Genomic DNA, 14,511 nt, shown 5'->3' with positions numbered 1-14,511 from the left:
CGTTCAGGACGGAAGAGTGGCGCTCCCCTCCCCCTCCCAGGCTGGAGTCCCGCCCCTCCCCTTTCAGGTTAACCCAGGGACCCAGGCGGCGCGCCTGGAGAGAAAAACATCCAGCAGTCAGGTCAAACCACATGTGACAAAGCAAAGCAGAAACCGTGGCACAAGGAATAGGGCATGGGTTTCTGTTTCTTTTGGGGTTCTGCTCTACAACATCAGCGACAGAAAAGAAAGAAGGAAAAAAAAAAAAAACACCCCACCTCCGACTCTAACTTTGTGGAATTTCCAAAGCGAGGGGCTCGGAGAATGCGAGGCCGTGCTAAGAACGAGCCCCCGCGCGGGCCTCACCGCGCACGGACAGCGCACGTGAAGGGCAGGCCCTAACCCAGCGCCCGCGGGCCTCTGGCAGCCCCCAACTGTCAAGGACCCGGCGACCTCCGGCGACCCCCGAAGGCGCGCCCCACCCCGTTCCGAACACCGGCCCCCGTGGGCAAGGTCCCCCTGGGGAGCAGCGCCCAGGACGCGAATCTGGGGGCACCCCTCCCCCCAGCCCGGGAGCAACAGGTCTGCAGCCTCCCCAGGCCGCTCTCCGCAGACCCGGCCCGACCAGGGACGCCCCCCGTCCGCCGAAGTCGCCCCCAGCCCGCACTCCTCGCCCGGGCTGGGGAGCTCCCGACTTCCTTGACGGTTTCTGCGGCTCAAGAACTGAGCCGCCCAGGGCCCGCGCCGCCGCGCTTCCAGCCGGCCCGGGGCTGGCCGGCCCGCGCCCGGGGATGAATGGGGCTCCCCTCCCCCCACGGGGGATCCCGCGGCAGCGCACGTCCGTCCAGCCAACCCCGGGTTGGGCAGACAAAGGGGCACCGGGGGACAAATCGAGCGCTTCCCCAAACTTGCCGGCCGCCTCCCCCGCCCCGAAACAAAGGAGCCCCCCAGCCTCCGCCCGCCCCCAACGCGCCGGCACTTTGGGGAGCAGCCAAAACGGGGTATTGTGCAGCCTGCAGGGAGCGCGCCGCACCCCAGCCCAAGCCCGAGAGACACTTGGGGACCTGCCCCTCCAAAGCCCCGGAGGCGGACGGAGCGTGCGGGCGCCCCAGGCCGCCGGCCTGACCCCGGAGGGAGGGAACCGCCGGCCCCCATGCGGGACAAGTTGGCGTTCCCCCCCGCCCCACCCCGCGCCCGGCCAGCCGGCCGGCCGAGCCCCGCGCACTCACCTCGCCGCGAGCAGCGCAACTTGCGGCGGCGCCGCCGCCCCGAACCTCCCTCCGGCCGGCCGTCGCCGAGCCCGGGCCGTGCCGCGGCCGAGGAGGGCCCGGCACCCGGAGCAGCCGCGCGCCGCCCCCGGGCCGCCCCCGCCCCGCCGCAGCCGAGTCCCCGAGAGCCGCGAGCGCTGGAAAGTTTCGGATGCCGAATGGCGGCCGAATGGCGGCCGAATGGCGGCCGAATGGCGGCCGAATGGCGGCCGAATGGCGGCCGAATGGCGGCCGAATGGCGGCCGAATGGCGGCCGAATGGCGGCCGAATGGCGGCCGAATGGCGGCCGAATGGCGGCCGAGGGGGGGGCGGCGGCGGCGGCGGCGGCGGCGGCGGCGGCGGCGGCGGCGGCGGCGGCGGGGCGGCGGCGGCGGGGCGGCGGCGGCGGGGCGGCGGCGGCGGGGCGGCGGCGGCGGCGCGGCGGCGGCGGCGGGGCGGCGGCGGCGGCGGCGGCGGCGGCGGCGGCGGCGGGGCGGCGGCGCTGGCGCCACCTCGCTCCCGAGCGCAGAGAGTGCGGGGGGGTGGGGGGGGCTGGGGCGAGAGCGGTGGCGGCGGCAGAGGGCGGGACGGCAGGAGGGACCCGCACGGGCAGTGACCTCCGGGGGGAGCGGCCGCCAGCGCGCCGACCCCGGCCGGGAGGACTGCCAGGGAGGCCGCCTCCGCCGCCGGGCCGGCCCCTCCCCCCACGGCCCCCAGCCCGCACCCTCCCCCACCGCCGGGGAACGGGAGCCCGGGTCCTCCCCCCCCCGACACACCCCCCACCCACACGCCCGGGGGGGAGGGGCGCGTCCCAAGCCGGTCCCTCCCCCACGGAGGGTGAGGCCACCAGGCCTGCCCTCCCCCACAACCAAGAGGGGGAGAGTCCGCCCCCAACACAGCCCCTCCCCCAGGGCTCCAGGGAAGACTCGCGTCCTGAGCCGCCCCGTCCCCACGGCGGGGGAACCTGCAACCCTCCCCCGTCCCTCACCCCTGACTCTGCTCTCCCCGCCGCGCCCGGGGTGGCTGAAGGGAACCCGGGTCTCCCTAGTGTATCCGAACCCCGTCCCTTCCTCGTGGCCTCCATGCGGGCGGAAGGAGACGCAGGCCTGTGCCCACCCCGTCCCAGGCCCGGACCCAGCCAGGAGGGGACAGGAGCCCGGTCACCAGCACCGCGGTTTCCAGGGGAGGGGGGAACCGGGCCACGGCTCTGTTACCCTCCCCCACCTCCAAGAAGCAGCCGCCCAGCTGCCCTAGCAGAACCCCTGCAACCTGCCTGAGGACGCCGCTCCCTCAAAATCGGCGGCCGGCAGGGCACCCCAATGGTCTCCTCCCCTCCCCGGAAAAGTGGGGGCCCAGGGGGGAGCCTCGACCTTTGCAAAATGCCTCCAGTGAAGAGCCGGCAGTGCGTGGGGAGAAAGAAACTCGGGCCCAGCGGGGTGGAGGCTCCCGGCGGGGGCAGGGGGAAGAAGCCGGGCGCTCGGGCCTTCTCACCCCCGCCCCCGCCCGGAGGCGTCGGGCCTCGGGCCCCAGCCAAGTGCTAAGGTTGCCGCAGCTCGCTCGGCCCAGCTCTGGTGAACCCGAGGCCCCAGCGCTCCTGCCTCCCCTCCTGCTTGGCGACAACTGCCCCCCACTCGAGGCCTGAGTTCACTTAAACAAACATCTGCACCCACCCGCCGGCACCTTGGGTGTCTGCTTTGCCGAATATTTTAGAATAAGTTTGCCCCTCCCTTTGGCGTATAAGGAGCTTCGCCCCAAGAGCCCAGTACACACTCAGCGTTTTACACTGGCACCTCACTTGCTCCTTGCTGGGACACCGGGCCATTTGCTGTACTGGTTGTGCAGAGAGGGGGCCCGAAGTGAGTGTTTAAGGGGCTGGTCCTCCATCAAAAAGGCAGACTAAAAATTATGCTGCCAAATATTGCTGTGAAACGTCAGTGATGTAAAACGACGGTTGCTGCACATTATTATTAGAGCACATCAATAAAAGATACACTTACACAGTCTCCATAATTGTGAATCAGCAGAATAGATTTTGCCTTATTTTGTATCAGTTGCCATTCAAGGCCCCCCAAAAGGACGTGGTGGGACCTTCCCTTGAGCTTGCCCGTCGTTGCTCCCGGGCTCCCTGGGCTTGTGAGGACTGATGCTGAGGTATTAACAGGCAATCGAAAAACCAGGGGGGCAACAGAAAACCCGAGCGAGCTCCTGATGCAACCCTGCCCGGGTTACACGTGCTTCCCTTCCCCCACCGCCTGCTGATGGGAGCGCTGCGTTTTTTCCGCCTGTAGGGTCACATTGTGGTTGATTGATTCTCCTTTCGCCTTGCTCAGTCATTCAGATTTGGAAAGTAAATAACAAGTTGACAGCATTACAGCTCTCGCCTTTACTGGGACACGGCCCCCGGCTACCGCACACTCTCGAGTAGCCGCGCAGCCAAACTGGCCCTCTGGCTTGCCAGCCGTGCTTGTCCTTAGCCGCTTGGAAATTCCGAACTGAACACCATGAAAAGGTTCCTTGGTATGTTTTGATTACTTGGCAGACGCCAATCATTTAAAGTATGAGAAAGTGGTGGAAATCCTCGCTTCCAAACTAGGACCCGGTGTGACCACTTTTTTTACAGCTGGTCTTCCGTAGCTAACAATGCGAGGGAGCTTGGAATCCATCTTGCCTGTTTGATCGTGTCCCAATAATCCCAACGATCTTCTTGCAAGTAAGGAGTCGAGCACTTTTACCACAGACTCCTAGGAGCCCCCAGGGACTCTGTAAGACCTCAGACAGGAAACGCGACCCCCTACATTTATCCTAATAACACCGAGAAATTCCACCTTCTGAATGCTAGACGGGTGGTAGGAACGTGTTAAATTAGACTATTTTATTTCATCTGTTTTGCAGATTTTTCGAATGGTGTAAGAAAAGAGGAGAAAAAGCACATTAAAGTAGAGCAGGAAAGGAGCTAGTGCGTTCTGACAAAAGTATAAAGGTTAATTTGGAGGCCGTGAGCAGCAACGATCTACACAGGTATCCACTGCACAATATCTATATTCCAAACAAGTATTTTTGGTTGCTGACTGCAGGGGGCTGGAATACAAGAATCCGCTCGCAACAAATGCTATCAGTATTCCCCCTAAACAGTAGCCAAATGTTTAATAAAAAGGCAGCAGGAACCCACACAAATATAGTCAACTAATTTTTGACAAAAGAGCAAAGGTATTTCAATGGAGAAAGAATATCCTTTTTAACAAATGGTGCTGGAACAACAGACATCCATAGACAAAACAAACAAAAAAATTAATCTAGCCCAGACCTCAAGGCTTTTCACGGAAACTAACTTAAAATTGATCATGGGCCTAAAAGTCAAAAGCAAAAACATAAAACTCCTAGAAGATAATGTAGGAGAAAATCTAGACGACCTTGGGTTTAGCAGTGAGTTTTTAGATACAACACCAAAAACATGATCCGTGAACAAAAAAAAACTGCTGAATTGGACTTACTGAAATTAAAAACTTCTGCTCTGCAAAAGACACTGTTAATGAAAAGACAAACCACAGACTGGGAGATATATTTGCAAAATCCATATCTGATAAAGGATTATATCCAAAATATGCAAAGAACTCTCAAAACTCAACAATAAGAAAACAATACAGAATAAAAATGGGCAAAAGATCTGGGAAAAAAAAACTCACCAAAGAGATATACAGATGGCAAACAAGCATATGAAAAGATGCAGAATATCACATATCACAATGAAAACGCACATTAAGACAAAATATGGGGAATTCCCTGGCAATTCAGGGGTTAGGACTTGGCGCTTTCATTGCCAGGGCTGTGTTCTGTCCCTGGTCTTGGGACTAAGATCCCACAAGCCACGCAGCTCGGCAAAAAATCAAATGCTAACAGGGTGCTGAGCAACAGGAACTCTTCCGCGTTGCTGGTGGGAATGCGAAACGTAAGACCACTTTGGAAGACAGTTTGGCAGTCTCTTACAAAGCAAAACATACGATCCAGCAACCATGCTCCTAGGTGTTTACCCAACTAAGTTGAAAACTTATGTCTGCACAAAAACCCGCACAGGAATGTTCAACAGTTTTACTCACCAAACACCGAAAGCAACCAAGATGGTCCTCAGTAGGTGAATGGATAAACAAACTGTGGCACATCCACACAATAGAATATCATTCTGCAATAAAAAGAAATGAGCTATCAAGGCATGGGAAGACAAGGAGGAACTTTAAATGCCTATCACTAAGTGAAAGAGGCCAATCTGAAAAGTCTACATACTGTATGAGTCCAACTCTACGGCATTCTAGAAAAGGCAAAACTGAAAAGATCAGTGGTTGCCAGGGGTTCTGGGGATGGGAAAGAAGGGACGCATATGGGGAACACAAGGGATTTTCAGGGCAGTCAATGGATTCTGCATGATACTGTAGTGGCAGATACATGACATTTTGCATTTGTCCAAACAGGTAGACCTGTACAGAAACGGAAGTGAACTCCAATGTCAGCTGTGGATTTTATCAATATTGATTCATTCATTGTAACAAATGTACTACTGTTACACAAAAGATGTTAACACTGGAAATGGTGTGTGGGAGGAGGAAAATTGGGAACTCTCTGTACTATATGCTAAACCGTTCTGTACATCTAAAACTGCTCTTTAAAAAAAAGTCTATTATTTAAAAAAAAAAAAAAAAGACAGTAGGAAGAGGTGTTAAACTTCTCGTGAGAATTACTGCCCAGTTTTCATGGAATCCAATATGTAATTTCATCGAGGCCCATCTAACGGCTCCTAACACATAGGCCAATATTTGTTTGCATGACTGGCCTACTCAGAAAGGCCTGCGAGTCCAGGAGTCGTGTGCTCCATGCCGCAGTGGCCTCTCGGTGATGTTTGCAGAGCATGTCTCAGCTGTGAGGAAGCATCTGCCACAAGCTTCTCGTATGAAACAAAGAAGAGGGGTGTGCTCGCCAACTTCACTTACAACCCTCTGGCCGAGGTTTGCTTTGGGGCTTGCTCCTACTTTTCCTCAGGGAGACTGGAACCGAAACTACAAAGGGAGATGGTTGTATCAGGTGGTAGCACGTGGTGAACGCACTTGGAGAAGTAAACAGGAGTGAGGACAGAGATTTCCATCACCTGCCTGCCGTGGATGTGAGATGAGGTGGGTGGTCGCCCCTTCTGCTCCCCTTGACCTGGGTAGGCATCCAGTCTTTTTTTCAAGATAGGATGAATTGTGTCTCCCGCCTCAAATTCATATGTTGAAGTCCTAACCCCCAGTACCTTAGCATGTGACTATTTTTGGAAAGACAGCCTTTAAAGTAGTAAATAAATCAAATGCAGTCATTAGGGTGACCCTTCCTTATCCAATCTGACTGGTGTCCTTATAAGAAGAGGAGACTGGGACACAGACATGCACAGAGGGAAGACCGTGTGAAGACACAGCAAGGAGGGAGGACTCGGGAGAAACCCACCCTGCCGACACCTTGACTTGAACTTCCAGCCTCCAAGACTGTGAGAAAATAAGTTTCTGTTTGTTTCTCATTCTTTTTGGCTACGCTGAGTGCAGGATCTTAGCTCCCCGATCAGGGATCGACCCCGTGCCACCTGCATTGGGAGTGCAGAGTCTTAACCGCTGGACCGCCAGGGAAGTCCTAATAAATTTCTGTTATTTAAACCACCCAATCTTCGGTGCTTTGTTATGGCAGCACGAGCAGCAAATGCATGTGAGTTATTGCTGTTTCTTTTCTATTTGGAATGTCACATTCACTTCACATCCTTTGAATACTGAAAACACCTCACATTGGGCATGGGGATGTTCGTGCACAGTGTCGAATTTGATCCTCCCAGTAATACTGGAGGGCAGGGATTTTTATCTCCAATGCTCAGAGTAAAAGACTTGGCCCAGGAGGTTAAAGGATTGAGAGGAGGGGGTTTGTAAGCACTTCTACGCCCCAGACCTTCTTTGGCAAGTTACTGACTATATTGATTACCACTGCATAAATACATAAAATAATATACATAAGATTACAAGGAAACTCGATTCTGTAAAAATATAGTTAAATTAAAAAAAGAAATTCCAATGTCATAATACATGTGCTTCTTTCTCAGTACTTCCAATCATAAGCTCTAGAGGTGGTACTAATAACTTCTGTCATTTCAAAGTAGTGGTGGGTACAAATAAAATCTGCTTCAACTCTAACCTGCTCTGAAAATACATCAGACTTCTCTTGGTGACAAATTGGTAACAAATCAAAGATACAGTTAATGCTACTGTCATCTCCTCTATAGTCATAGTTGTCAGAAATGCTCAATTTGGGTTAACTGCAGAGGTTTTCCCCATCCATGTTCATGGACCCCCTGCAATCTCTCCCTGGGACCTTCCTGCCAAGGGAGGAAGTGCAAGCTGCATCCCATGACTCTCTATGGCCCTTCTGCCTACCTAGACTCATCCATGCCACCACCATGGACCCCCTCCCATGGCTCATGGGCCGGGACCCTAGAGTGAGATGACTTTAAGGGGATGCCAAAAACTTACTCATCCAGATAAGTAATACGTGCTTCCCTGGTGGCGCAGTGGTTGAGAATCTGCCTGCCAATGCAGGGGACACGGGTTCGAGCCCTGGTCTGGGAAGATCCCACATGCCGCGGAGCGACTAGGCCCGTGAGCCACAATTGCTGAGCCTGCGCGTCTGCAGCCTGTGCTCCACAACAAGAGAGGCCGCGATAGTGAGAGGCCCACGCACCGCGATGAAGAGTGTTTATTTTGACAAAATTCAACACCCATTTATGATAAAAACTCTCCAGAAAGTGGGCATAGAGGGAACCTACCTCAACATAATAAAGGCCATATATGACAAACCCACAGCAAACATCATTCTCAATGGTGAAAAACTGAAAGCATTTCCTCTAAGATCAGGAATGAGACAAGGATGTCCACTCTCACCACTATTATTCAACATAGTTCTGGAAGTCCTAGCCACGGCAATCAGAGAAGAAAAAGAAATAAAAGGAATACAAATTGGAAAAGAAGAAGTAAAACTGTCACTGTTTGCGGAAGACATGATGCTATACATAGAGAATCCTAAAACTGCCACCAGAAAACTGCTAGAGCTAATTAATGAATATGGTAACGCTGCAGGATACAAAATGAATGCACAGAAATCTCTTGCATTCCTATACACTAATGATGAAAAATCTGAAAGAGAAATTATGGAAACACTGCCATTTACCATTGCAACAAAAAGAATAAAATACCTAGGAATAAACCAAAAAAGAAAAACAAACAAAAAAAAAAACTGGTAAATGAAAACAACATTTAAAATTGTGTTGTCATTAGAGTATACACAAAGTAATTGAAGCTGTAGGTATAGAAGTGATTGCCTTGAGAAGACATGTATAATAAGGAAAGGAAGAAAGGAAGGAAGGAAAGAAGGAAGGAAGGAGGGGAAGAAGGAAAGCAAGAAGGAAGGAAGAGAAGGAAGGGAAGGAAAGAAGAGGTCTTCAAAAATAGGGAGATTTAAGTGGCATTTAAGTAAACCTGCCAAAGGGAGCAGTGGCAATCAAGGGACCTGAGTATTAATTAGGAATGACTGATCACGTGAGTCCCATGAGGGTAGGGATCACATCTGCTTCTCATTTCTGGAGCAGAGCACCTAGCACAGTACCTGGCCAGTAGATGCTCCATTCACAATTGTCCAGTGTTGTCCGTGGGGCAGGAAAGCTACAAATACCATTGGCTGCGGCAACTGGGTGACTGGGGATGTGTGCAAGCTGGATGGCAGGCAGTGAGTAAAGAAATGAATAGGGAACAGAAGTGCCCTTGACCGGTGGGGAGGGCCGCGTTGTGCACCCCTCTGCTCTCGCTGCAGGGAGATGGCTTAGCGACTTCTCCTGGGGAGGTTCCTGGCCTCCATAATCTGCAGGAAGCCCTCTCAGAGTCAGTGGGCGCCCCTTGCCTCCAGGGCCCTGCAGACCCCACAGCGCAGTCCTAATAACCTAACAGTAACACCCAGCCAAGCCCAGTCAATATACACCACCAGAGTCTGTACAATGACCTTTAACATCCAGGATGGACCAGACTTTCAAGACTGAGTTGTCAACAGTGAGACACCAGTGGTTGTGGATTTCCATGCACAGTGATGTGGTCCCTGCAAGATCCTGGGGCCAAGGTTAGAGAAGGTGGTGGCCAAGCAGCATGGAAAGGTGGTGATGGCCAAGGCGGATATTGATGACCACACAGACCTCGCCATAGAGTATGAGGTATCAGCTGTGCCCACCGTGCTGGCCATCAAGAATGGGGATGTGGTGGACAAGTTTGTGGGCATCAAGGATGAGGACCAGCTGGAGGCCTTCCTGAAGAAGCTGATTGTCTGACAAGCAGGGAAGCGTCCTGACTGCCCCTGCCCACCTGGGCCCCGTGGTCCCGGGGGACCCAGATAGAACTCATAGCCCTTCTGTGCCGGCCCTTCCTACCTCCTTCCTCTGCCTGGCCCCTGTGGGTCCGTGCTTTGGAGACCAGGCCTCCAAACACAGGAGCCTCAAGTGCTCCCAACCTGGCTGACCGCCAGGGTGGCCGCCCAAGGAGCGGTGCCGCCACCGAGCTGGGACAGCCGTCTCCTCACCCACTCTCTGCTCCTTCTAGGGCTTGTTGCCGTGCTCCCAGGATGCTGGGACAGAGTTCCGGGGCCAGCCTGCAGTAACAGCTTGGTCTCCCTGCTCCCTTCTGATCTGAACCCCGGTGCCTGGCTCATCTGCCTCCTGCATTTTTCTTTCCTGCTGCTGTTTTGTAAAAAAAAAAAACAAAAAAAAAAAACAGAAGAAGCAAAAAAGAAACCCAGGGCTTCCCTGGTGGCGCAGTGGTTGAGAATCTGCCTGCTAATGCAGGGGACACGGGTTTGAGCCCTGGTCTGGGAAGATCCCACATGCCGCGGAGCAACTGGGCCCGTGAGCCACAATTACTGAGCCTGCGCGTCTGGAGCCTGTGCTCCGCAACAAGAGAGGCCGCGATAGTGAGAGGCCCGCGCACCGCGATGAAGAGTGGCCCCCGCTTGCCGCAACTAGAGAAAGCCCTCGCACAGAAACGAAGACCCAACACAGCCATAAATAAATTAATTAATTAATTACAAAACAAAAACAACCCATAGAATACAGTACCAACAGCAGACCCTAATACAATCCACGGTCGTTGGTGATAACGATGTGTCAATGTAGGTCCATTTATTGTAACAAATGTACCACTCTGGTGTGGGATGTTGATGATGGGGAAGGCTGTGCATGTGTGAGGGCAGGGGGAGTATATGAGAAGTCGCTGTACTTTCTACTCATTTTGCTAATGTTTTGTTATTTGTAATTTCTTCTTCTAAAAAAAAGAGGATATTAAAAAAAAAAAAAAGAAATGAGTTATCAAGCCATGAAAAGACACGAAGGAACCTTAAGTGCATATTGCTAAATAAAAGAAGCCAATCTGAAAAGGCTGCATACTGAATGACTCCAACGATATGACATTCTGGGAAAGAAAGTAAAGAGATGTGATAGTCAGGGGTCAAGGGTCAAGGCGGGGTGAGGAAGTGATGATTAGGTGAAACACAGGAGATATTTAAGGCAGTGAAACTATTCTGTAGGATACCGTATTGATGGACACATGACATTATTTGTCAAAACCTACGGAACTGTATAACACAAAGAGCGAATCCTAATGCAAACTATGGACTTTAGTTAGTAATGGTATATGAATATTGGTTCATCAATTGTACTAAATTGTAACTGCACTAAGGCAAGAGAACTAAGAGAAAACTAAGAACCGCACTAAGGAGAAACTGTGAGTGGGAAAAGGAGAGGATATATGGAAACTCTCTGTACTATCTGCTCAATTTTCTTTTTTTAAATTTTATTTTACTTTATTTCTTTATTTCTTTATTTTTGGCTGTGTTGGGTCTTCGTTGCTGCACGCGGGCTTTCTCTAGTTGTGGTGAGCGGGGCCACTCTTTGTTATGGTGCACAGGCTTCTCATTGTGGTGGCTTCTCTTGTTGTGGAGCACAGGCTCTAGGCGCACAGGCTTCAGTAGTTGTGGCACGCGGGCTCAGTAGTTGTGGCTCACGGGCTCTAGAGCGCAAGCTCAGTAGTTGTGGCACATGGGCTTAGTTGCTCTGTGGCATGTGGGATCTTCCCAGACCAGGGATCAAACCCGTGTCCCCTGCATTGGCAGGAGGATTGTTAACCACTGCACCACCAGGGAAGCCCTATCTGCTCAATTTTCTGTAAACCTAAAACTGCTTTAAAAAATTGTTTATTAATTTTGTAAAAAGTGCAACCCATGGCTTGACCAGTTCTGTATATACCACTTTCTTAGGCAGTAAATTATCTTTGCAGAGCGCCTTTGGGCAACAAGCAATGATGCAGCATAGCCCACATAGACAGAAGGGTTTTGAAGACAACAAGCCTTCAAACTCATCCCCCCACTAGAGTGTGAGCAGGAATGACAGAAGGGGGAACAGAATGTGGTGTGTGGGAACCCTGGGTCCCCCTTTTAGCTACAATCAAGGAGTCACTGAGCACATGAAGGCAGCCTCGCAGGGGTAGCACCGCTCTAAGAAACAAGCGACACTTCTGACTTGTTTTACCCAAATAACTTAAACAAGCAAATAATAACCAAGTGATTCATCCTACATGATCTTCAGTTTTCCCATTGATACAACTGACAGTATTATGCATTATAGATGCTGCTGTGTTGTTTTCAAGCCTTCCTTGAAAGCCTTCACAAAAACGTCAAAACATCCTCGCATATGATACTGATGATAAGGAAGTGGATATGTGTGATCACATATGAGATATCTTATTAAGGGAAGTGTGGGAGGGTTCTTCTTTAGAATATTTTCAAAAAGCTCTTCTAAACACTAGATATATTTTTTATTACTTTTACTGCTGTTATTCTCCTACTTGTTAGCTGAAGTTTTGTCTAAGGACCGCAGGGGTTTTCTTAACCTTACAAGTAAGTTTCTGTTGAGTAGAACCTCGTCATGCTACTTGTTGCTATTGATAGAGTTTGTTAAGCCAACAGTGAAAGCAATCTGTCCTCTCAATGCATGGTAGCACTTCAATAGTGGAGATTCTGGAATGAATTTTAAAATCAGAGATGAGAAGCATTTCCCCCACCCACCTGGGATTGGAAAGAGAAAATTCAGTAAGACAAAACAGGATGCAGAGCTTAAGAAGTGGGTTAGAGCCCACGAAGTTCTAAGAATCACAACTGTTGAAGAAATATTAAGCAGACCAGAAAATTAGTGAAATGAGTCCAGGTTGAGTGAGACTGAATGCTTTCCCCAAGTCCCACATGGTAACTGCCTTTTTTCTTCTGTAGGGGGAGAAAGAATTGGGAAGAGATTTCAGATTTCTAGAGATTCCCTTGAATAGTTCCTACTGGACTGCTCACTGGGACAATATTCTTTTTCCTCCCCAAGGTGGCCATATGCAGCAGCAGTTCACCCCATCCATTCACTCTCATCACTTAGAATGGAGTTGTCCCCATGCAAACATCGAGCAATGGCACCGTGAGAATTGATAGGCTCATGAAAGCAAGGCTGATGGGAGCCCTGGGGTGCACCCCCAAACTAAAAGGACTCAGGTTGCAAGACCTGTCACTTAACAGTCACAGCAGGATATATTTTTGGTAATTGAAGCCTAATTTGGATTGTGTTTTTGGAAAACGATAACATTAGTTTTCTAAAAACTAGAAAATTTGTTAGGGGGGAGTGGTGGCTCTCTCCAACTCCACTTTGAAGCTAAAATGGCAAACTGTTTGGAATACAAACTTTTCCTTCCCGTGGATTTATGTAGTAGATGTTTCAAAATGACTGGCAAATACATAGAATTCATACAAAGTTAGAGGCAAAAGGGTGCTCCAGAACCCTCTGGTTGAATCTCTTCACTCTATAGTTGAGGAGAATGAGGTCCAGAGAGGCTAAGTGTTATGCCCAAGGGCACACAGCTGGCTCACAAGACGAGACTTGAATCCGGATTGCCTATGTACTGGCCAATGCTCTTCCCTCTCTACTGTGCTCTACTTCCCAGCACCACAAGAGGACACCTACTGTGTCTTGCAGAATCTAGACTATTTTTTGAAAGCTTGGAACTAAACTTGTGACTAATTAGAATACAGTGTTCCACCACCTTTAAGTCACCAGCTAAAATCCACTGCTCCCCGTCGCAGCACGCCCGAGGCCTTCTGGGTAACCAAAGAAAGATTATTGTCTCAACTCAGTTCTCTGTGTCTAGGTACCCACAAAATGGAAATCACTTTACTTGGGGAAGAGCAAGAGGACAAGATGAGATGAAAAGGAAGCATGTTTAAAATGGATAAAAGGAGGCACTTTTTCCCCACTACACACAATTGAACTGGGGAACTCACTGCAGCAGGATATTAAGATCAATGGTGAAGATTTGTGTTTTAAAAGATTAGACATTTCACATGCATATCATCAACAGCGACACTCAATGGGATGAAAGTAAGATGGATGAAAGTTCTCAAGCTTCAGTGCATAAGTTGATCACCAACTGGGTCAGGTGAAAAGAAAAAAAGTTGTCTACTGGATTAAAATTTCACAGAAAGGCAGATCTGGGGGGTTCCAGTCATTGCTGCTGTGTAACAAACCACTCCAAAGTAGTGGTGTGAACCAACAGGCATTTTATTATGCACATGGATACGGTGGATCAGGAATTTGGAGAGGGCACAGCAGGGATGGCTTGTCTCTGATTCATGATATCTGGGGCCTCAGTTGGGAAGACTTGAACAACTAGGAATGACTTGAGGTTGGGGGCTGGAATCATCTGGAAGCTTCTTTACCTAACCTGGGATGACTTGAAGGCTCACTCAGCTGGGACTGTCAAGTGGAGCATCTATATGTAGGTGTCAAGAGGGAGTGTCCCAAGAAAAAGCACTTCCAAAAAACAAGTGTCCCAAGAGACCCAGGTAGAAACTACACGGCCTTTTATGACCTATCCATGGAAGTTTTAGAGCATCACTTCCAACACAGTCCATGGGTCAAAACCGTCACAAGCCCACTGAGATTCAAGAGGAGGAGACTTAGGACCGCCTACATCCCTCCTCTATGGGGAATGGCAAGATCACATTGCAGAAAAACCTGTGGGATGGGAGAGGTTTTCGCAGCCATCTTTGGAAAATGCAATCCCCCAGGGAAGTGGTGGGTGATGTGAGGTTACAAGAACACACAATCTAGTGGAAAAAACTGACATATGAACAGAGAATCACAGTACAATAAAATAAATTTCAA

The 14,511-nt window shown here is 50.8% G+C and overlaps 1 pseudogene across 1 annotated transcript; it reads left to right on the top strand.

Annotated features, from left to right (window-relative positions):
• The first annotated feature begins 1,416 nt into the window (after positions 1–1,416).
• LOC309653560 (thioredoxin, mitochondrial pseudogene) lies at positions 1,417–9,690 on the top strand (annotated as a pseudogene). Its single transcript has 2 exons — positions 1,417–1,422; positions 9,106–9,690. The product of its transcript is annotated as a thioredoxin, mitochondrial pseudogene (transcript).
• Positions 9,691–14,511: the final 4,821 nt, after the last annotated feature.

Source organism: Balaenoptera physalus, assembly GCF_965194825.1.
Source record: "Balaenoptera physalus genome assembly, contig: HAP1_SCAFFOLD_601, whole genome shotgun sequence".
NCBI classification, from domain to species: domain Eukaryota; kingdom Metazoa; phylum Chordata; class Mammalia; order Artiodactyla; family Balaenopteridae; genus Balaenoptera; species Balaenoptera physalus.
The sequence above is the reverse complement of the archived record's forward strand: the minus strand, read 5'-3'. Positions and strand labels throughout refer to the sequence as shown.